The sequence below is a fragment of the Phoenix dactylifera genome, chromosome 4, assembly GCF_051530095.1.
Source record: "Phoenix dactylifera cultivar Ajwa chromosome 4, Ajwa_hap1_PhDact_Kaust_v1.1, whole genome shotgun sequence".
NCBI classification, from domain to species: Eukaryota; Viridiplantae; Streptophyta; class Magnoliopsida; order Arecales; family Arecaceae; genus Phoenix; species Phoenix dactylifera.
Genome location: NC_143193.1, coordinates 36,325,246 through 36,341,848, shown reverse-complemented (window position 1 = coordinate 36,341,848; position 16,603 = coordinate 36,325,246). Strand labels below are relative to the sequence as shown.

The following is a 16,603-nucleotide window of genomic DNA, read 5'->3' as shown; positions in this document are numbered from 1 at the left end:
TTTTTAATTTTTCGGCTTTTGGCTTTTCCTCTTCGGATAATTTTTTTCCCCCGAAAATAAACTGAGTCCGGAGACTCGCGGTGCCATGCCGCATAGCGGAACAGCGCGTTGAATCCTACGCCAGAACGGCCCCGGCAGCGCGAATGTCTCGGGCCGTCGCGGTCTGCTGCTTTGTCATAAAAGGGAGTTTCGAAGGGCATGTCATGGGTGCGATCATACCAGCACTAATGCACCGGATCCCATCATAACTCCGCAGTTAGGCGTGCTTGGGCGAGAGAAGTACTAGGATGGGTGACCCCCTGGGAAGTCCTCGTGTTGCACCCTTTTTATTTTTTGCCCGCTTTTTTATTTTTTGATAATATTTATTTTTAATTTTTTGGCTTTTGGCTTTTCCTCTTCGGATAATTTTTTCCCCCCGAAAATAAACTGAGTCCGGAGACTGGCGGTGCCATGCCGCATAGCGGAACAGCGCGTTGAATCCTACGCCAGAACGGCCCCGGCTGCGCGAATGTCTCGGGCCGTCGAGGTCTGCTGCTTTGTCATAAAAGGGAGTTTCGAAGGGCATGTCATGGGTGCGATCATACCAGCACTAATGCACCGGATCCCATCAGAACTCCGCAGTTAAGCGTGCTTGGGCGAGAGTTGTACTAGGATGGGTGACCCCATGGGAAGTCCTCGTGTTGCACCCCTTTTATTTTTTGCCCGCTTTTTTATTTTTTGATAACATTTATTTTTTATTTTTCGGCTTTTGGCTTTTCCTCTTCGGATAATTTTTTTCCCCCGAAAATAAACTGAGTCCGGAGACTGGCGGTGCCATGCCGCATAGCGGAACAGCGCGTTGAATCCTACGCCAGAACGGCCCCGGCAGCGCGAATGTCTCGGGCCGTCGAGGTCTGCTGCTTTGTCATAAAAGGGAGTTTCGAAGGGCATGTCATGGGTGCGATCATACCAGCACTAATGCACCGGATCTCATCAGAACTCCGCAGTTAAGCGTGCTTGGGCGAGAGTAGTACTAGGATGGGTGACCCCCTGGGAAGTCCTCGTGTTGCACCCCTTTTATTTTTTGCCCGCTTTTTTATTTTTTGATAACATTTATTTTTTATTTTTCGGCTTTTGGCTTTTCCTCTTCGGATAATTTTTTTCCCCCGAAAATAAACTGAGTCCGGAGACTGGCGGTGCCATGCCGCATAGCGGAACAGCGTGTTGAATCCTACGCCAGAACGGCCCCGGCAGCGCGAATGTCTCGGGCCGTCGAGGTCTGCTACTTTGTCATAAAAGGGAGTTTCGAAGGGCATGTCTTGGGTGCGATCATACCAGCACTAATGCACCGGATCCTATCAGAACTCCGCAGTTAAGCGTGCTTGGGCGAGAGTAGTACTAGGATGGGTGACCCCCTGGGAAGTCCTCATGTTGCACCCTTTTTATTTTTTGCCCGCTTTTTTATTTTTTGATAATATTTATTTTTAATTTTTTGGCTTTTGGCTTTTCCTCTTCGGATAATTTTTTTCCCCCGACAATAAACTGGGTCCGGAGACTGGCGGTGCCATGCCGCATAGCGGGACCAGCGCGTTGAATCCTACGCCAGAACGGCCCCGGCAGCGCGAATGTCTCGGGCCGTCGAGGTCTGCTACTTTGTCATAAGAGGGAGTTTCGAAGGGCATATCATGGGTGCGATCATACCAGCACTAATGCACCTGATCCCATCAGAACTCCGCAGTTAAGGGTGCTTGGGCGAGAGTAGTACTAGGATGGGTGACCCCCTGGGAAGTCCTCGTGTTGCACCCCTTTTATTTTTTGCCCGCTTTTTTATTTTTTGATAACATTTATTTTTTATTTTTCGGCTTTTGGCTTTTCCTCTTCGGATAATTTTTTTCCCCCGAAAATAAACTGAGTCCGGAGACTGGCGGTGCCATGCCGCATAGCGGAACAGCGCGTTGAATCCTACGCCAGAACGGCCCCGGCAGCGCGAATGTCTCGGGCCGTCGAGGTCTGCTGCTTTGTCATAAAAGGGAGTTTCGAAGGGCATGTCATGGGTGCGATCATACCAGCACTAATGCACCGGATCCCATCAGAACTCCGTAGTTAAGCGTGCTTGGGCGAGAGTAGTACTAGGATGGGTGACCCCCTGGGAAGTCCTCGTGTTGCACCCCTTTTATTTTTTGCCCGCTTTTTTATTTTTTGATAACATTTATTTTTTATTTTTCGGCTTTTGGCTTTTCCTCTTCGGATAATTTTTTTCCCCCGAAAATAAACTGAGTCCGGAGACTGGCGGTGCCATGCCGCATAGCGAAACAGCGTGTTGAATCCTACGCCAGAACGGCCCCGGCAGCGCGAATGTCTCGGGCCGTCGAGGTCTGCTACTTTGTCATAAAAGGGAGTTTCGAAGGGCATGTCTTGGGTGCGATCATACCAGCACTAATGCACCGGATCCTATCAGAACTCTGCAGTTAAGCGTGCTTGGGCGAGAGTAGTACTAGGATGGGTGACCCCCTGGGAAGTCCTCATGTTGCACCCTTTTTATTTTTTGCCCGCTTTTTTATTTTTTGATAATATTTATTTTTAATTTTTTGGCTTTTGGCTTTTCCTCTTCGGATAATTTTTTTCCCCCGACAATAAACTGGGTCCGGAGACTGGCGGTGCCATGCCGCATAGCGGGACCAGCGCGTTGAATCCTACGCCAGAACGGCCCCGGCAGCGCGAATGTCTCGGGCCGTCGAGGTCTGCTGCTTTGTCATAAAAGGGAGTTTCGAAGGGCATATCATGGGTGCGATCATACCAGCACTAATGCACCTGATCCCATCAGAACTCCGCAGTTAAGCGTGCTTGGGCGAGAGTAGTATTAGGATGGGTGACCCCCTGGGAAGTCCTCGTGTTGCACCCCTTTTATTTTTTGCCCGCTTTTTTCTTTTTTGATAACATTTATTTTTAATTTTTTGGCTTTTGGCTTTTCCTCTTCGGATAATTTTTTTCCCTCGAAAATAAACTGAGTCCGGAGACTCGCGGTGCCATGCCGCATAGCGGAACAGCGCATTGAATCCTACGCCAGAACGGCCCCGGCAGCGCGAATGTCTCGGGCCGTCGAGGTCTGCTGCTTTGTCATAAAAGGGTGTTTCGATGGGCATGTCATGGGTGCGATCATACCAGCACTAATGCACCGGATCCCATCAGAACTCCGCAGTTAAGCGTGCTTGGGCGAGAGTAGTACTAGGATGGGTGACCCCCTGGGAAGTCCTCGTGTTGCACCCCTTTTATTTTTGGCCCGCTTTTTTATTTTTTGATAATATTTATTTTTAATTTTTCGGCTTTTGGCTTTTCCTCTTCGGATAATTTTTTTCCCCCGAAAATAAACTGAGTCCGGAGACTCGCGGTGCCATGCCGCATAGCGGAACAGCGCGTTGAATCCTACGCCAGAACGGCCCCGGCGGCGCGAATGTCTCGGGCCGTCGAGGTCTGCTGCTTTGTCATAAAAGGGAGTTTCGATGGGCATGTCATGGGTGCGATCATACCAGCACTAATGCACCGGATCCCATCAGAACTCCGCAGTTAAGCGTGCTTGGGCGAGAGTAGTACTAGGATGGGTGACCCCCTGGGAAGTCCTCGTGTTGCACCCCTTTTATTTTTTGCCCGCTTTTTTATTTTTTGATAATATTTATTTTTAATTTTTCGGCTTTTGGCTTTTCCTCTTCGGATAATTTTTTTCCCCCGAAAATAAACTGAGTCCGGAGACTCGCGGTGCCATGCCGCATAGCGGAACAGCGCGTTGAATCCTACGCCAGAACGGCCCCGGCAGCGCGAATGTCTCGGGCCGTCGCGGTCTGCTGCTTTGTCATAAAAGGGAGTTTCGAAGGGCATGTCATGGGTGCGATCATACCAGCACTAATGCACCGGATCCCATCATAACTCCGCAGTTAGGCGTGCTTGGGCGAGAGAAGTACTAGGATGGGTGACCCCCTGGGAAGTCCTCGTGTTGCACCCTTTTTATTTTTTGCCCGCTTTTTTATTTTTTGATAATATTTATTTTTAATTTTTTGGCTTTTGGCTTTTCCTCTTCGGATAATTTTTTCCCCCCGAAAATAAACTGAGTCCGGAGACTGGCGGTGCCATGCCGCATAGCGGAACAGCGCGTTGAATCCTACGCCAGAACGGCCCCGGCAGCGCGAATGTCTCGGGCCGTCGAGGTCTGCTGCTTTGTCATAAAAGGGAGTTTCGAAGGGCATGTCATGGGTGCGATCATACCAGCACTAATGCACCGGATCCCATCAGAACTCCGCAGTTAAGCGTGCTTGGGCGAAAGTAGTACTAGGATGGGTGACCCCCTGGGAAGTCCTCGTGTTGCACCCCTTTTATTTTTTGCCCGCTTTTTTATTTTTTGATAACATTTATTTTTTATTTTTCGGCTTTTGGCTTTTCCTCTTCGGATAATTTTTTTCCCCCGAAAATAAACTGAGTCCGGAGACTGGCGGTGCCATGCCGCATAGCGGAACAGCGTGTTGAATCCTACGCCAGAACGGCCCCGGCAGCGCGAATGTCTCGGGCCGTCGAGGTCTGCTACTTTGTCATAAAAGGGAGTTTCGAAGGGCATGTCTTGGGTGCGATCATACCAGCACTAATGCACCGGATCCTATCAGAACTCTGCAGTTAAGCGTGCTTGGGCGAGAGTAGTACTAGGATGGGTGACCCCCTGGGAAGTCCTCATGTTGCACCCTTTTTATTTTTTGCCCGCTTTTTTATTTTTTGATAATATTTATTTTTAATTTTTTGGCTTTTGGCTTTTCCTCTTCGGATAATTTTTTTCCCCCGACAATAAACTGGGTCCGGAGACTGGCGGTGCCATGCCGCATAGCGGGACCAGCGCGTTGAATCCTACGCCAGAACGGCCCCGGCAGCGCGAATGTCTCGGGCCGTCGAGGTCTGCTGCTTTGTCATAAAAGGGAGTTTCGAAGGGCATATCATGGGTGCGATCATACCAGCACTAATGCACCTGATCCCATCAGAACTCCGCAGTTAAGCGTGCTTGGGAGAGAGTAGTACTAGGATGGGTGACCCCCTGGGAAGTCCTCGTGTTGCACCCCTTTTATTTTTTGCCCGCTTTTTTATTTTTTGATAACATTTATTTTTTATTTTTCGGCTTTTGGCTTTTCCTCTTCGGATAATTTTTTTCCCCCGAAAATAAACTGAGTCCGGAGACTGGCGGTGCCATGCCGCATAGCGGAACAGCGCGTTGAATCCTACGCCAGAACGGCCCCGGCAGCGCGAATGTCTCGGGCCGTCGAGGTCTGCTGCTTTGTCATAAAAGGGAGTTTCGAAGGGCATGTCATGGGTGCGATCATACCAGCACTAATGCACCGGATCCCATCAGAACTCCGTAGTTAAGCGTGCTTGGGCGAGAGTAGTACTAGGATGGGTGACCCCCTGGGAAGTCCTCGTGTTGCACCCCTTTTATTTTTTGCCCGCTTTTTTATTTTTTGATAACATTTATTTTTTATTTTTCGGCTTTTGGCTTTTCCTCTTCGGATAATTTTTTTCCCCCGAAAATAAACTGAGTCCGGAGACTGGCGGTGCCATGCCGCATAGCGGAACAGCGTGTTGAATCCTACGGCAGAACGGCCCCGGCAGCGCGAATGTCTCGGGCCGTCGAGGTCTGCTACTTTGTCATAAAAGGGAGTTTCGAAGGGCATGCCTTGGGTGCGATCATACCAGCACTAATGCACCGGATCCTATCAGAACTCTGCAGTTAAGCGTGCTTGGGCGAGAGTAGTACTAGGATGGGTGACCCCCTGGGAAGTCCTCATGTTGCACCCTTTTTATTTTTTGCCCGCTTTTTTATTTTTTGATAATATTTATTTTTAATTTTTTGGCTTTTGGCTTTTCCCCTTCGGATAATTTTTTTCCCCCGACAATAAACTGGGTCCGGAGACTCGCGGTGCCATGCCGCATAGCGGAACAGCGCGTTGAATCCTACGCCAGAACGGCCCCGGCAGCGCGAATGTCTCGGGCCGTCGCGGTCTGCTGCTTTGTCATAAAAGGGAGTTTCGAAGGGCATGTCATGGGTGCGATCATACCAGCACTAATGCACCGGATCCCATCATAACTCCGCAGTTAGGCGTGCTTGGGCGAGAGAAGTACTAGGATGGGTGACCCCCTGGGAAGTCCTCGTGTTGCACCCTTTTTATTTTTTGCCCGCTTTTTTATTTTTTGATAATATTTATTTTTAATTTTTTGGCTTTTGGCTTTTCCTCTTCGGATAATTTTTTTCCCCCGAAAATAAACTGAGTCCGGAGACTGGCGGTGCCATGCCGCATAGCGGAACAGCGCGTTGAATCCTACGCCAGAACGGCCCCGGCAGCGCGAATGTCTCGGGCCGTCGAGGTCTGCTGCTTTGTCATAAAAGGGAGTTTCGAAGGGCATGTCATGGGTGCGATCATACCAGCACTAATGCACCGGATCCCATCAGAACTCCGCAGTTAAGCGTGCTTGGGCGAAAGTAGTACTAGGATGGGTGACCCCCTGGGAAGTCCTCGTGTTGCACCCCTTTTATTTTTTGCCCGCTTTTTTATTTTTTGATAACATTTATTTTTTATTTTTCGGCTTTTGGCTTTTCCTCTTCGGATAATTTTTTTCCCCCGAAAATAAACTGAGTCCGGAGACTGGCGGTGCCATGCCGCATAGCGGAACAGCGTGTTGAATCCTACGCCAGAACGGCCCCGGCAGCGCGAATGTCTCGGGCCGTCGAGGTCTGCTACTTTGTCATAAAAGGGAGTTTCGAAGGGCATGTCTTGGGTGCGATCATACCAGCACTAATGCACCGGATCCTATCAGAACTCTGCAGTTAAGCGTGCTTGGGCGAGAGTAGTACTAGGATGGGTGACCCCCTGGGAAGTCCTCATGTTGCACCCTTTTTATTTTTTGCCCGCTTTTTTATTTTTTGATAATATTTATTTTTAATTTTTTGGCTTTTGGCTTTTCCTCTTCGGATAATTTTTTTCCCCCGACAATAAACTGGGTCCGGAGACTGGCGGTGCCATGCCGCATAGCGGGACCAGCGCGTTGAATCCTACGCCAGAACGGCCCCGGCAGCGCGAATGTCTCGGGCCGTCGAGGTCTGCTGCTTTGTCATAAAAGGGAGTTTCGAAGGGCATATCATGGGTGCGATCATACCAGCACTAATGCACCTGATCCCATCAGAACTCCGCAGTTAAGCGTGCTTGGGCGAGAGTAGTACTAGGATGGGTGACCCCCTGGGAAGTCCTCGTGTTGCACCCCTTTTATTTTTTGCCCGCTTTTTTATTTTTTGATAACATTTATTTTTTATTTTTCGGCTTTTGGCTTTTCCTCTTCGGATAATTTTTTTCCCCCGAAAATAAACTGAGTCCGGAGACTGGCGGTGCCATGCCGCATAGCGGAACAGCGCGTTGAATCCTACGCCAGAACGGCCCCGGCAGCGCGAATGTCTCGGGCCGTCGAGGTCTGCTGCTTTGTCATAAAAGGGAGTTTCGAAGGGCATGTCATGGGTGCGATCATACCAGCACTAATGCACCGGATCCCATCAGAACTCCGTAGTTAAGCGTGCTTGGGCGAGAGTAGTACTAGGATGGGTGACCCCCTGGGAAGTCCTCGTGTTGCACCCCTTTTATTTTTTGCCCGCTTTTTTATTTTTTGATAACATTTATTTTTTATTTTTCGGCTTTTGGCTTTTCCTCTTCGGATAATTTTTTTCCCCCGAAAATAAACTGAGTCCGGAGACTGGCGGTGCCATGCCGCATAGCGGAACAGCGTGTTGAATCCTACGGCAGAACGGCCCCGGCAGCGCGAATGTCTCGGGCCGTCGAGGTCTGCTACTTTGTCATAAAAGGGAGTTTCGAAGGGCATGTCTTGGGTGCGATCATACCAGCACTAATGCACCGGATCCTATCAGAACTCTGCAGTTAAGCGTGCTTGGGCGAGAGTAGTACTAGGATGGGTGACCCCCTGGGAAGTCCTCATGTTGCACCCTTTTTATTTTTTGCCCGCTTTTTTATTTTTTGATAATATTTATTTTTAATTTTTTGGCTTTTGGCTTTTCCCCTTCGGATAATTTTTTTCCCCCGACAATAAACTGGGTCCGGAGACTGGCGGTGCCATGCCGCATAGCGGGACCAGCGCGTTGAATCCTACGCCAGAACGGCCCCGGCAGCGCGAATGTCTCGGGCCGTCGAGGTCTGCTGCTTTGTCATAAAAGGGAGTTTCGAAGGGCATATCATGGGTGCGATCATACCAGCACTAATGCACCTGATCCCATCAGAACTCCGCAGTTAAGCGTGCTTGGGCGAGAGTTGTACTAGGATGGGTGAACCCCTGGGAAGTCCTCGTGTTGCACCCCTTTTATTTTTTGCCCGCTTTTTTCTTTTTTGATAACATTTATTTTTAATTTTTTGGCTTTTGGCTTTTCCTCTTCGGATAATTTTTTTCCCTCGAAAATAAACTGAGTCCGGAGACTCGCGGTGCCATGCCGCATAGCGGAACAGCGCATTGAATCCTACGCCAGAACGGCCCCGGCAGCGCGAATGTCTCGGGCCGTCGAGGTCTGCTGCTTTGTCATAAAAGGGTGTTTCGATGGGCATGTCATGGGTGCGATCATACCAGCACTAATGCACCGGATCCCATCAGAACTCCGCAGTTAAGCGTGCCTGGGCGAGAGTAGTACTAGGACGGGTGACCCCCTGGGAAGTCCTCGTGTTGCACCCCTTTTATTTTTTGCCCGCTTTTTTATTTTTTGATAATATTTATTTTTAATTTTTCGGCTTTTGGCTTTTCCTCTTCGGATAATTTTTTTCCCCCGAAAATAAACTGAGTCCGGAGACTGGCGGTGCCATGCCGCATAGCGGAACAGCGCGTTGAATCCTACGCCAGAACGGCCCCGGCATCGCGAATGTCTCGGTCCGTCGAGGTCTGCTGCTTTGTCATAAAAGGGAGTTTCGAAGGGCATGTCATGGGTGCGATCATACCAGCACTAATGCACCGGATCCCATCAGAACTCCGCAGTTAAGCGTGCTTGGGCGAGAGTAGTACTAGGATGGGTGACCCCCTGGGAAGTCCTCGTGTCGCACCCTTTTTATTTTTTTCTCCACTTTTTTATTTTTTGATAATATTTATTTTTAATTTTTCGGCTTTTGGCTTTTCCTCTTCGGATAATTTTTTTCCCCCGAAAATAAACTGAGTCCGGAGACTGGCGGTGCCATGCCGCATAGCGGGAATAGCGCGTTGAATCCTACGCCAGAACGGCCCCGGCGGCGCGAATGTCTCGGGCCGTCGAGGTCTGCTGCTTTGTCATAAAAGGGAGTTTCGATGGGCATGTCATGGGTGCGATCATACCAGCACTAATGCACCGGATCCCATCAGAACTCCGCAGTTAAGTGTGCTTGGGCGAGAGTAGTACTAGGATGGGTGACCCCCTGGGAAGTCCTCGTGTTGCACCCCTTTTATTTTTTGCCCGCTTTTTTATTTTTTGATAATATTTATTTTTAATTTTTCGGCTTTTGGCTTTTCCTCTTCGGATAATTTTTTTCCCCCGAAAATAAACTGAGTCCGGAGACTCGCGGTGCCATGCCGCATAGCGGAACAGCGCGTTGAATCCTACGCCAGAACGGCCCCGGCAGCGCGAATGTCTCGGGCCGTCGCGGTCTGCTGCTTTGTCATAAAAGGGAGTTTCGAAGGGCATGTCATGGGTGCGATCATACCAGCACTAATGCACCGGATCCCATCATAACTCCGCAGTTAGGCGTGCTTGGGCGAGAGAAGTACTAGGATGGGTGACCCCCTGGGAAGTCCTCGTGTTGCACCCTTTTTATTTTTTGCCCGCTTTTTTATTTTTTGATAATATTTATTTTTAATTTTTTGGCTTTTGGCTTTTCCTCTTCGGATAATTTTTTTCCCCCGAAAATAAACTGAGTCCGGAGGCTGGCGGTGCCATGCCGCATAGCGGAACAGCGCGTTGAATCCTACGCCAGAACGGCCCCGGCAGCGCGAATGTCTCGGGCCGTCGAGATCTGCTGCTTTGTCATAAAAGGGAGTTTCGAAGGGCATGTCATGGGTGCGATCATACCAGCACTAATGCACCGGATCCCATCAGAACTCCGCAGTTAAGCGTGCTTGGGCGAGAGTAGTACTAGGATGGGTGACCCCCTGGGAAGTCCTCGTGTTGCACCCCTTTTATTTTTTGCCCGCTTTTTTATTTTTTGATAACATTTATTTTTTATTTTTCGGCTTTTGGCTTTTCCTCTTCGGATAATTTTTTTCCCCCGAAAATAAACTGAGTCCGGAGACTGGCGGTGCCATGCCGCATAGCGGAACAGCGCGTTGAATCCTACGCCAGAACGGCCCCGGCAGCGCGAATGTCTCGGGCCGTCGAGGTCTGCTGCTTTGTCATAAAAGGGAGTTTCGAAGGGCATGTCATGCGTGCGATCATACCAGCACTAATGCACCGGATCCCATCAGAACTCCGCAGTTAAGCGTGCTTGGGCGAGAGTAGTACTAGGATGGGTGACCCCCTGGGAAGTCCTCGTGTTGCACCCCTTTTATTTTTTGCCCGCTTTTTTATTTTTTGATAACATTTATTTTTTATTTTTCGGCTTTTGGCTTTTCCTCTTCGGATAATTTTTTTCCCCCGAAAATAAACTGAGTCCGGAGACTGGCGGTGCCATGCCGCATAGCGGAACAGCGTGTTGAATCCTACGCCAGAACGGCCCCGGCAGCGCGAATGTCTCGGGCCGTCGAGGTCTGCTACTTTGTCATAAAAGGGAGTTTCGAAGGGCATGTCTTGGGTGGGATCATACCAGCACTAATGCACCGGATCCTATCAGAACTCCGCAGTTAAGCGTGCTTGGGCGAGAGTAGTACTAGGATGGGTGACCCCCTGGGAAGTCCTCATGTTGCACCCTTTTTATTTTTTGCCCGCTTTTTTATTTTTTGATAATATTTATTTTTAATTTTTTGGCTTTTGGCTTTTCCTCTTCGGATAATTTTTTTCCCCCGACAATAAACTGGGTCCGGAGACTGGCGGTGCCATGCCGCATAGCGGGACCAGCGCGTTGAATCCTACGCCAGAACGGCCCCGGCAGCGCGAATTTCTCGGGCCGTCGAGGTCTGCTGCTTTGTCATAAAAGGGAGTTTCGAAGGGCATATCATGGGTGCGATCTACCAGCACTAATGCACCGGATCCCATCAGAACTCCGCAGTTAAGCGTGCTTGGGCGAGAGTAGTACTAGGATGGGTGACCCCCTGGGAAGTCCTCGTGTTGCACCCCTTTTATTTTTTGCCCGCTTTTTTCTTTTTTGATAACATTTATTTTTAATTTTTTGGCTTTTGGCTTTTCCTCTTCGGATAATTTTTTTTCCTCGAAAATAAACTGAGTCCGGAGACTCGCGGTGCCATGCCGCATAGCGGTTGGGCGAGAGAAGTACTAGGATGGGTGACCCCCTGGGAAGTCCTCGTGTTGCACCCTTTTTATTTTTTGCCCGCTTTTTTATTTTTTGATATTTTTTATTTTTAATTTTTTGGCTTTTGGCTTTTCCTCTTCGGATAATTTTTTTCCCCCGAAAATAAACTGAGTCCGGAGACTGGCGGTGCCATGCCGCATAGCGGAACAGCGTGTTGAATCCTACGGCAGAACGGCCCCGGCAGCGCGAATGTCTCGGGCCGTCGAGGTCTGCTACTTTGTCATAAAAGGGAGTTTCGAAGGGCATGTCTTGGGTGCGATCATACCAGCACTAATGCACCGGATCCTATCAGAACTCTGCAGTTAAGCGTGCTTGGGCGAGAGTAGTACTAGGATGGGTGACCCCCTGGGAAGTCCTCATGTTGCACCCTTTTTATTTTTTGCCCGCTTTTTTATTTTTTGATAATATTTATTTTTAATTTTTTGGCTTTTGGCTTTTCCCCTTCGGATAATTTTTTTCCCCCGACAATAAACTGGGTCCGGAGACTGGCGGTGCCATGCCGCATAGCGGGACCAGCGCGTTGAATCCTACGCCAGAACGGCCCCGGCAGCGCGAATGTCTCGGGCCGTCGAGGTCTGCTGCTTTGTCATAAAAGGGAGTTTCGAAGGGCATATCATGGGTGCGATCATACCAGCACTAATGCACCTGATCCCATCAGAACTCCGCAGTTAAGCGTGCTTGGGCGAGAGTAGTACTAGGATGGGTGACCCCCTGGGAAGTCCTCGTGTTGCACCCCTTTTATTTTTTGCCCGCTTTTTTCTTTTTTGATAACATTTATTTTTAATTTTTTGGCTTTTGGCTTTTCCTCTTCGGATAATTTTTTTCCCTCGAAAATAAACTGAGTCCGGAGACTCGCGGTGCCATGCCGCATAGCGGAACAGCGCATTGAATCCTACGCCAGAACGGCCCCGGCAGCGCGAATGTCTCGGGCCGTCGAGGTCTGCTGCTTTGTCATAAAAGGGTGTTTCGATGGGCATGTCATGGGTGCGATCATACCAGCACTAATGCACCGGATCCCATCAGAGCTCCGCAGTTAAGCGTGCCTGGGCGAGAGTAGTACTAGGACGGGTGACCCCCTGGGAAGTCCTCGTGTTGCACCCCTTTTATTTTTTGCCCGCTTTTTTATTTTTTGATAATATTTATTTTTAATTTTTCGGCTTTTGGCTTTTCCTCTTCGGATAATTTTTTTTCCCCGAAAATAAACTGAGTCCGGAGACTGGCGGTGCCATCCCGCATAGCGGAACAGCGCGTTGAATCCTACGCCAGAACGGCCCCGGCATCGCGAATGTCTCGGTCCGTCGAGGTCTGCTGCTTTGTCATAAAAGGGAGTTTCGAAGGGCATGTCATGGGTGCGATCATACCAGCACTAATGCACCGGATCCCATCAGAACTCCGCAGTTAAGCGTGCTTGGGCGAGAGTAGTACTAGGATGGGTGACCCCCTGGGAAGTCCTCGTGTCGCACCCTTTTTATTTTTTTCTCCACTTTTTTATTTTTTGATAATATTTATTTTTAATTTTTCGGCTTTTGGCTTTTCCTCTTCGGATAATTTTTTTCCCCCGAAAATAAACTGAGTCCGGAGACTGGCGGTGCCATGCCGCATAGCGGGAATAGCGCGTTGAATCCTACGCCAGAACGGCCCCGGCGGCGCGAATGTCTCGGGCCGTCGAGGTCTGCTGCTTTGTCATAAAAGGGAGTTTCGATGGGCATGTCATGGGTGCGATCATACCAGCACTAATGCACCGGATCCCATCAGAACTCCGCAGTTAAGTGTGCTTGGGCGAGAGTAGTACTAGGATGGGTGACCCCCTGGGAAGTCCTCGTGTTGCACCCCTTTTATTTTTTGCCCGCTTTTTTATTTTTTGATAATATTTATTTTTAATTTTTCGGCTTTTGGCTTTTCCTCTTCGGATAATTTTTTTCCCCCGAAAATAAACTGAGTCCGGAGACTCGCGGTGCCATGCCGCATAGCGGAACAGCGCGTTGAATCCTACGCCAGAACGGCCCCGGCAGCGCGAATGTCTCGGGCCGTCGCGGTCTGCTGCTTTGTCATAAAAGGGAGTTTCGAAGGGCATGTCATGGGTGCAATCATACCAGCACTAATGCACCGGATCCCATCATAACTCCGCAGTTAGGCGTGCTTGGGCGAGAGAAGTACTAGGATGGGTGACCCCCTGGGAAGTCCTCGTGTTGCACCCTTTTTATTTTTTGCCCGCTTTTTTATTTTTTGATAATATTTATTTTTAATTTTTTGGCTTTTGGCTTTTCCTCTTCGGATAATTTTTTTCCCCCGAAAATAAACTGAGTCCGGAGACTGGCGGTGCCATGCCGCATAGCGGAACAGCGCGTTGAATCCTACGCCAGAACGGCCCCGGCAGCGCGAATGTCTCGGGCCGTCGAGATCTGCTGCTTTGTCATAAAAGGGAGTTTCGAAGGGCATGTCATGGGTGCGATCATACCAGCACTAATGCACCGGATCCCATCAGAACTCCGCAGTTAAGCGTGCTTGGGCGAGAGTAGTACTAGGATGGGTGACCCCCTGGGAAGTCCTCGTGTTGCACCCCTTTTATTTTTTGCCCGCTTTTTTATTTTTTGATAACATTTATTTTTTATTTTTCGGCTTTTGGCTTTTCCTCTTCGGATAATTTTTTTCCCCCGAAAATAAACTGAGTCCGGAGACTCGCGGTGCCATGCCGCATAGCGGAACAGCGCGTTGAATCCTACGCCAGAACGGCCCCGGCAGCGCGAATGTCTCGGGCCGTCGAGGTCTGCTGCTTTGTCATAAAAGGGAGTTTCGAAGGGCATGTCATGCGTGCGATCATACCAGCACTAATGCACCGGATCCCATCAGAACTCCGCAGTTAAGCGTGCTTGGGCGAGAGTAGTACTAGGATGGGTGACCCCCTGGGAAGTCCTCGTGTTGCACCCCTTTTATTTTTTGCCCGCTTTTTTATTTTTTGATAACATTTATTTTTTATTTTTCGGCTTTTGGCTTTTCCTCTTCGGATAATTTTTTTCCCCCGAAAATAAACTGAGTCCGGAGACTGGCGGTGCCATGCCGCATAGCGGAACAGCGTGTTGAATCCTACGCCAGAACGGCCCCGGCAGCGCGAATGTCTCGGGCCGTCGAGGTCTGCTACTTTGTCATAAAAGGGAGTTTCGAAGGGCATGTCTTGGGTGGGATCATACCAGCACTAATGCACCGGATCCTATCAGAACTCCGCAGTTAAGCGTGCTTGGGCGAGAGTAGTACTAGGATGGGTGACCCCCTGGGAAGTCCTCATGTTGCACCCTTTTTATTTTTTGCCCGCTTTTTTATTTTTTGATAATATTTATTTTTAATTTTTTGGCTTTTGGCTTTTCCTCTTCGGATAATTTTTTTCCCCCGACAATAAACTGGGTCCGGAGACTGGCGGTGCCATGCCGCATAGCGGGACCAGCGCGTTGAATCCTACGCCAGAACGGCCCCGGCAGCGCGAATTTCTCGGGCCGTCGAGGTCTGCTGCTTTGTCATAAAAGGGAGTTTCGAAGGGCATATCATGGGTGCGATCATACCAGCACTAATGCACCGGATCCCATCAGAACTCCGCAGTTAAGCGTGCTTGGGCGAGAGTAGTACTAGGATGGGTGACCCCCTGAGAAGTCCTCGTGTTGCACCCCTTTTATTTTTTGCCCGCTTTTTTCTTTTTTGATAACATTTATTTTTAATTTTTTGGCTTTTGGCTTTTCCTCTTCGGATAATTTTTTTTCCTCGAAAATAAACTGAGTCCGGAGACTCGCGGTGCCATGCCGCATAGCGGTTGGGCGAGAGAAGTACTAGGATGGGTGACCCCCTGGGAAGTCCTCGTGTTGCACCCTTTTTATTTTTTGCCCGCTTTTTTATTTTTTGATAATATTTATTTTTAATTTTTTGGCTTTTGGCTTTTCCTCTTCGGATAATTTTTTTCCCCCGAAAATAAACTGAGTCCGGAGACTGGCGGTGCCATGCCGCATAGCGGAACAGCGTGTTGAATCCTACGGCAGAACGGCCCCGGCAGCGCGAATGTCTCGGGCCGTCGAGGTCTGCTACTTTGTCATAAAAGGAAGTTTCGAAGGGCATGTCTTGGGTGCGATCATACCAGCACTAATGCACCGGATCCTATCAGAACTCTGCAGTTAAGCGTGCTTGGGCGAGAGTAGTACTAGGATGGGTGACCCCCTGGGAAGTCCTCATGTTGCACCCTTTTTATTTTTTGCCCGCTTTTTTATTTTTTGATAATATTTATTTTTAATTTTTTGGCTTTTGGCTTTTCCCCTTCGGATAATTTTTTTCCCCCGACAATAAACTGGGTCCGGAGACTGGCGGTGCCATGCCGCATAGCGGGACCAGCGCGTTGAATCCTACGCCAGAACGGCCCCGGCAGCGCGAATGTCTCGGGCCGTCGAGGTCTGCTGCTTTGTCATAAAAGGGAGTTTCGAAGGGCATATCATGGGTGCGATCATACCAGCACTAATGCACCTGATCCCATCAGAACTCCGCAGTTAAGCGTGCTTGGGCGAGAGTAGTACTAGGATGGGTGACCCCCTGGGAAGTCCTCGTGTTGCACCCCTTTTATTTTTTGCCCGCTTTTTTCTTTTTTGATAACATTTATTTTTAATTTTTTGGCTTTTGGCTTTTCCTCTTCGGATAATTTTTTTCCCTCGAAAATAAACTGAGTCCGGAGACTCGCGGTGCCATGCCGCATAGCGGAACAGCGCATTGAATCCTACGCCAGAACGGCCCCGGCAGCGCGAATGTCTCGGGCCGTCGAGGTCTGCTGCTTTGTCATAAAAGGGTGTTTCGATGGGCATGTCATGGGTGCGATCATACCAGCACTAATGCACCGGATCCCATCAGAGCTCCGCAGTTAAGCGTGCCTGGGCGAGAGTAGTACTAGGACGGGTGACCCCCTGGGAAGTCCTCGTGTTGCACCCCTTTTATTTTTTGCCCGCTTTTTTATTTTTTGATAATATTTATTTTTAATTTTTCGGCTTTTGGCTTTTCCTCTTCGGATAATTTTTTTCCCCCGAAAATAAACTGAGTCCGGAGACTCGCGGTGCCATGCCGCATAGCGGAACAGCGCGTTGAATCCTACGCCAGAACGGCCCCGG

The 16,603-nt window shown here is 49.4% G+C and overlaps 36 non-coding genes and 8 pseudogenes across 36 annotated transcripts; all 44 read left to right on the top strand.

Moving 5' to 3' along the window:
• Window positions 1–205: 205 nt before the first annotated feature.
• LOC149760207 (5S ribosomal RNA) lies at window positions 206–324 on the top strand (annotated as a pseudogene).
• Window positions 325–570: 246 nt separating this feature from the next.
• LOC149760206 (5S ribosomal RNA) lies at window positions 571–689 on the top strand. The gene has a single exon (XR_016401719.1). It is a non-coding gene; the product is annotated as a 5S ribosomal RNA (ribosomal RNA).
• Window positions 690–935: 246 nt separating this feature from the next.
• Window positions 936–1,054, top strand: LOC149760205 (5S ribosomal RNA). The gene has a single exon (XR_016400831.1). It is a non-coding gene; the product is annotated as a 5S ribosomal RNA (ribosomal RNA).
• Window positions 1,055–1,300: 246 nt separating this feature from the next.
• Window positions 1,301–1,419, top strand: LOC149760204 (5S ribosomal RNA). Its single transcript, XR_016407319.1, has one exon. It is a non-coding gene; the product is annotated as a 5S ribosomal RNA (ribosomal RNA).
• Window positions 1,420–1,666: 247 nt separating this feature from the next.
• On the top strand, window positions 1,667–1,785 carry LOC149760203 (5S ribosomal RNA). The gene has a single exon (XR_016404378.1). It is a non-coding gene; the product is annotated as a 5S ribosomal RNA (ribosomal RNA).
• Window positions 1,786–2,031: 246 nt separating this feature from the next.
• On the top strand, window positions 2,032–2,150 carry LOC149760202 (5S ribosomal RNA). Its single transcript, XR_016412489.1, has one exon. It is a non-coding gene; the product is annotated as a 5S ribosomal RNA (ribosomal RNA).
• Window positions 2,151–2,396: 246 nt separating this feature from the next.
• Window positions 2,397–2,515, top strand: LOC149760201 (5S ribosomal RNA). Its single transcript, XR_016408366.1, has one exon. It is a non-coding gene; the product is annotated as a 5S ribosomal RNA (ribosomal RNA).
• Window positions 2,516–2,762: 247 nt separating this feature from the next.
• LOC149760200 (5S ribosomal RNA) lies at window positions 2,763–2,881 on the top strand. The gene has a single exon (XR_016405632.1). It is a non-coding gene; the product is annotated as a 5S ribosomal RNA (ribosomal RNA).
• Window positions 2,882–3,127: 246 nt separating this feature from the next.
• Window positions 3,128–3,246, top strand: LOC149760199 (5S ribosomal RNA). Its single transcript, XR_016409578.1, has one exon. It is a non-coding gene; the product is annotated as a 5S ribosomal RNA (ribosomal RNA).
• A 246-nt stretch (window positions 3,247–3,492) lies between these two features.
• On the top strand, window positions 3,493–3,611 carry LOC149760198 (5S ribosomal RNA). Its single transcript, XR_016409577.1, has one exon. It is a non-coding gene; the product is annotated as a 5S ribosomal RNA (ribosomal RNA).
• A 246-nt stretch (window positions 3,612–3,857) lies between these two features.
• Window positions 3,858–3,976, top strand: LOC149760197 (5S ribosomal RNA; annotated as a pseudogene).
• Window positions 3,977–4,222: 246 nt separating this feature from the next.
• On the top strand, window positions 4,223–4,341 carry LOC149760196 (5S ribosomal RNA). Its single transcript, XR_016403418.1, has one exon. It is a non-coding gene; the product is annotated as a 5S ribosomal RNA (ribosomal RNA).
• Window positions 4,342–4,587: 246 nt separating this feature from the next.
• Window positions 4,588–4,706, top strand: LOC149760195 (5S ribosomal RNA). The gene has a single exon (XR_016408365.1). It is a non-coding gene; the product is annotated as a 5S ribosomal RNA (ribosomal RNA).
• Window positions 4,707–4,953: 247 nt separating this feature from the next.
• On the top strand, window positions 4,954–5,072 carry LOC149760194 (5S ribosomal RNA). The gene has a single exon (XR_016407789.1). It is a non-coding gene; the product is annotated as a 5S ribosomal RNA (ribosomal RNA).
• Window positions 5,073–5,318: 246 nt separating this feature from the next.
• Window positions 5,319–5,437, top strand: LOC149760193 (5S ribosomal RNA). Its single transcript, XR_016412488.1, has one exon. It is a non-coding gene; the product is annotated as a 5S ribosomal RNA (ribosomal RNA).
• Window positions 5,438–5,683: 246 nt separating this feature from the next.
• LOC149760192 (5S ribosomal RNA) lies at window positions 5,684–5,802 on the top strand. The gene has a single exon (XR_016408364.1). It is a non-coding gene; the product is annotated as a 5S ribosomal RNA (ribosomal RNA).
• A 246-nt stretch (window positions 5,803–6,048) lies between these two features.
• LOC149760191 (5S ribosomal RNA) lies at window positions 6,049–6,167 on the top strand (annotated as a pseudogene).
• Window positions 6,168–6,413: 246 nt separating this feature from the next.
• On the top strand, window positions 6,414–6,532 carry LOC149760190 (5S ribosomal RNA). The gene has a single exon (XR_016403417.1). It is a non-coding gene; the product is annotated as a 5S ribosomal RNA (ribosomal RNA).
• A 246-nt stretch (window positions 6,533–6,778) lies between these two features.
• Window positions 6,779–6,897, top strand: LOC149760189 (5S ribosomal RNA). Its single transcript, XR_016408363.1, has one exon. It is a non-coding gene; the product is annotated as a 5S ribosomal RNA (ribosomal RNA).
• A 247-nt stretch (window positions 6,898–7,144) lies between these two features.
• On the top strand, window positions 7,145–7,263 carry LOC149760188 (5S ribosomal RNA). Its single transcript, XR_016403461.1, has one exon. It is a non-coding gene; the product is annotated as a 5S ribosomal RNA (ribosomal RNA).
• A 246-nt stretch (window positions 7,264–7,509) lies between these two features.
• On the top strand, window positions 7,510–7,628 carry LOC149760187 (5S ribosomal RNA). The gene has a single exon (XR_016412487.1). It is a non-coding gene; the product is annotated as a 5S ribosomal RNA (ribosomal RNA).
• Window positions 7,629–7,874: 246 nt separating this feature from the next.
• On the top strand, window positions 7,875–7,993 carry LOC149760186 (5S ribosomal RNA). Its single transcript, XR_016408362.1, has one exon. It is a non-coding gene; the product is annotated as a 5S ribosomal RNA (ribosomal RNA).
• Window positions 7,994–8,240: 247 nt separating this feature from the next.
• Window positions 8,241–8,359, top strand: LOC149760185 (5S ribosomal RNA; annotated as a pseudogene).
• A 246-nt stretch (window positions 8,360–8,605) lies between these two features.
• LOC149760184 (5S ribosomal RNA) lies at window positions 8,606–8,724 on the top strand. The gene has a single exon (XR_016402055.1). It is a non-coding gene; the product is annotated as a 5S ribosomal RNA (ribosomal RNA).
• Window positions 8,725–8,970: 246 nt separating this feature from the next.
• Window positions 8,971–9,089, top strand: LOC149760183 (5S ribosomal RNA). Its single transcript, XR_016400983.1, has one exon. It is a non-coding gene; the product is annotated as a 5S ribosomal RNA (ribosomal RNA).
• Window positions 9,090–9,337: 248 nt separating this feature from the next.
• LOC149760182 (5S ribosomal RNA) lies at window positions 9,338–9,456 on the top strand. The gene has a single exon (XR_016400789.1). It is a non-coding gene; the product is annotated as a 5S ribosomal RNA (ribosomal RNA).
• Window positions 9,457–9,702: 246 nt separating this feature from the next.
• LOC149760181 (5S ribosomal RNA) lies at window positions 9,703–9,821 on the top strand (annotated as a pseudogene).
• Window positions 9,822–10,067: 246 nt separating this feature from the next.
• LOC149760180 (5S ribosomal RNA) lies at window positions 10,068–10,186 on the top strand. Its single transcript, XR_016409576.1, has one exon. It is a non-coding gene; the product is annotated as a 5S ribosomal RNA (ribosomal RNA).
• A 246-nt stretch (window positions 10,187–10,432) lies between these two features.
• On the top strand, window positions 10,433–10,551 carry LOC149760179 (5S ribosomal RNA). Its single transcript, XR_016402642.1, has one exon. It is a non-coding gene; the product is annotated as a 5S ribosomal RNA (ribosomal RNA).
• A 246-nt stretch (window positions 10,552–10,797) lies between these two features.
• LOC149760178 (5S ribosomal RNA) lies at window positions 10,798–10,916 on the top strand (annotated as a pseudogene).
• Window positions 10,917–11,163: 247 nt separating this feature from the next.
• On the top strand, window positions 11,164–11,281 carry LOC149760177 (5S ribosomal RNA). Its single transcript, XR_016407754.1, has one exon. It is a non-coding gene; the product is annotated as a 5S ribosomal RNA (ribosomal RNA).
• A 444-nt stretch (window positions 11,282–11,725) lies between these two features.
• LOC149760176 (5S ribosomal RNA) lies at window positions 11,726–11,844 on the top strand. The gene has a single exon (XR_016408361.1). It is a non-coding gene; the product is annotated as a 5S ribosomal RNA (ribosomal RNA).
• A 247-nt stretch (window positions 11,845–12,091) lies between these two features.
• LOC149760175 (5S ribosomal RNA) lies at window positions 12,092–12,210 on the top strand. Its single transcript, XR_016403458.1, has one exon. It is a non-coding gene; the product is annotated as a 5S ribosomal RNA (ribosomal RNA).
• A 246-nt stretch (window positions 12,211–12,456) lies between these two features.
• LOC149760174 (5S ribosomal RNA) lies at window positions 12,457–12,575 on the top strand. Its single transcript, XR_016404783.1, has one exon. It is a non-coding gene; the product is annotated as a 5S ribosomal RNA (ribosomal RNA).
• Window positions 12,576–12,821: 246 nt separating this feature from the next.
• Window positions 12,822–12,940, top strand: LOC149760173 (5S ribosomal RNA). The gene has a single exon (XR_016400887.1). It is a non-coding gene; the product is annotated as a 5S ribosomal RNA (ribosomal RNA).
• Window positions 12,941–13,188: 248 nt separating this feature from the next.
• On the top strand, window positions 13,189–13,307 carry LOC149760172 (5S ribosomal RNA). The gene has a single exon (XR_016400788.1). It is a non-coding gene; the product is annotated as a 5S ribosomal RNA (ribosomal RNA).
• A 246-nt stretch (window positions 13,308–13,553) lies between these two features.
• Window positions 13,554–13,672, top strand: LOC149760171 (5S ribosomal RNA; annotated as a pseudogene).
• Window positions 13,673–13,918: 246 nt separating this feature from the next.
• Window positions 13,919–14,037, top strand: LOC149760170 (5S ribosomal RNA). The gene has a single exon (XR_016409575.1). It is a non-coding gene; the product is annotated as a 5S ribosomal RNA (ribosomal RNA).
• Window positions 14,038–14,283: 246 nt separating this feature from the next.
• LOC149760169 (5S ribosomal RNA) lies at window positions 14,284–14,402 on the top strand. The gene has a single exon (XR_016402641.1). It is a non-coding gene; the product is annotated as a 5S ribosomal RNA (ribosomal RNA).
• Window positions 14,403–14,648: 246 nt separating this feature from the next.
• On the top strand, window positions 14,649–14,767 carry LOC149760168 (5S ribosomal RNA; annotated as a pseudogene).
• A 247-nt stretch (window positions 14,768–15,014) lies between these two features.
• LOC149760167 (5S ribosomal RNA) lies at window positions 15,015–15,133 on the top strand. Its single transcript, XR_016412820.1, has one exon. It is a non-coding gene; the product is annotated as a 5S ribosomal RNA (ribosomal RNA).
• A 444-nt stretch (window positions 15,134–15,577) lies between these two features.
• On the top strand, window positions 15,578–15,696 carry LOC149760166 (5S ribosomal RNA). The gene has a single exon (XR_016408360.1). It is a non-coding gene; the product is annotated as a 5S ribosomal RNA (ribosomal RNA).
• Window positions 15,697–15,943: 247 nt separating this feature from the next.
• Window positions 15,944–16,062, top strand: LOC149760165 (5S ribosomal RNA). Its single transcript, XR_016403457.1, has one exon. It is a non-coding gene; the product is annotated as a 5S ribosomal RNA (ribosomal RNA).
• Window positions 16,063–16,308: 246 nt separating this feature from the next.
• Window positions 16,309–16,427, top strand: LOC149760164 (5S ribosomal RNA). The gene has a single exon (XR_016404782.1). It is a non-coding gene; the product is annotated as a 5S ribosomal RNA (ribosomal RNA).
• Window positions 16,428–16,603: the final 176 nt, after the last annotated feature.